At 34.7% G+C, this 1,631-nt stretch overlaps 1 protein-coding gene across 1 annotated transcript in view; it reads right to left on the bottom strand.

Annotated features, from left to right (window-relative positions):
- Positions 1 to 516: 516 nt before the first annotated feature.
- Positions 517 to 1,631, bottom strand: part of LOC136847965 (sarcoplasmic reticulum histidine-rich calcium-binding protein-like) — a 9,864-nt gene continuing 8,749 nt past the window's right edge. The window contains exon 7 of the mRNA XM_067119984.1: positions 517 to 1,631. This exon is cut by the window's right edge and continues 234 nt beyond it. The gene's annotated coding sequence lies outside the window, so the exon portion shown is untranslated.

The raw sequence follows: 1,631 nt of genomic DNA, 5'->3' as shown, positions 1-1,631 counted from the left end.
ATGGAGGGATTAAGTTGTTTAGTTTGTGATATTGGCCGCCCCCCTTTTGTAAGTACATTGTTATTGTTATGGAAGCATATTTTATTTAATTTTTTTGTATTAACGTATTATTGAACATGTAACTTCCTACAGAATTCTGACTGAACAAATATTTTGTTGGATCTGTTTATTTACTGTGCCTGTTTATTTTTGGGATGACGTGTCCTTTCCTCGCAAATCGTGATTCTTATCGAAGACTATAATATCATTCCTCCATAATTGCATTCATGTTTTCACAAATGTTTTGTTTTATCCCAACATTAAATCATATTGTAGACGTTTATTGTGTAGACGCTACTTTCAGGCATTATTGAGGAATAAAACAGACCTTAAAAGTCTGTTGCATGTGGCAGTGAGTTATCAAGAACCAATGTAGTTAATAATTTATGCAGTATTCTGCAGATTTTTTTTGACGAGGTCAATTTTAAGTCATTGAACATTGTACCTCCTGTAGGTATGTAAAACACAATAAAACATTCAACTGTTGTAATTAACAAAATGCACGCAATATATATTTACAGCAAACCAGTGACGTATATTTTTTATGTATTATTTTCTCAAAATGCTGACTCTTCTAATCTCATATGTATAAATATTCCAGATAAGGCTACAACAACGCCTGTCGCATAGAAGGGAAAAAGTATTTATAAACATTTGCAAGTTTTGGTTGTTGGGGCTGATGTTAGTCTTGAAAGATAAAAAAGAAACATAACTGTTAACCCAGAAATGTCAGGAGTGAAGACAAGGAGATTCTGCTGCTTAACCACATATTTTTCTTATAGCTTGTGAATGTGAAATGACGAGTTTGCGTATAATGTAAAATTGTTGTGAAGTCACATTTTGTTACTAAATCTTCTGAACAACAAGGGCTAGATGGCTTGTTGAATTTGATGCAAGTCAAGCTAAGGAAGTGGGATGGTAAGGGTTAAGAAGATGGGAGATTAGTATGAGAAGTTATTGCAGTTGATAAGTCTCTGGACGTCGAAATAAGAAACATCAGAAGTGACTAAATCTGAAGAAACGTGGAATTAAGTCAAAGGCAGTCGCCCTTAGAAGTGGCTAAATATTATGAAACTGGATTAAGAGAATGGATTACGGTATAACTGAAGGATATTGTTTGAAAAATTAGAAAGCTTTATCACCCTCTCTCTTCTCCAGTATATAGAGATAGTATTAAATATGGTGAAATAGGCACGGAAAATTCTCGAAGTCTCAAATGGTTGTATTTCTGGAAGACTTTAGGGTTCCACCGGTAAGGTTTTGCCTCTTCCAAATCATTCTTTTCCGTCTAGAGTGATTCAATTTGACAAAATTGCGGGCCAGACAATGAGTGACGAAGAGCGAGGTTAAACTTCTTACGGGGAAAAGTTTCTCGAAAACTTTTGGAGAAAATTGCGGAGAAGTAACTTCGAGACTTTGGGACAATCCTTCTCCCAACTCTCGGAACTTTTTTTAACAGATATAATAAAGGCATGAAAAAACGTAATAGAAGAATCATGTATAAAAAAGCGGAGTAACAGAATCATCGAGTGCTACGGTAGTTTACCAAAGGTTAATTTTTTGTGTAGTTAGGAAAGGGAAATATGGGAAGC

Source organism: Macrobrachium rosenbergii, chromosome 18, assembly GCF_040412425.1.
Source record: "Macrobrachium rosenbergii isolate ZJJX-2024 chromosome 18, ASM4041242v1, whole genome shotgun sequence".
Taxonomy (NCBI): Eukaryota; Metazoa; Arthropoda; class Malacostraca; order Decapoda; family Palaemonidae; genus Macrobrachium; species Macrobrachium rosenbergii.
Note: the sequence above shows the minus strand (reverse complement) of the source record. Positions and strands in the feature narration are given on the sequence as shown.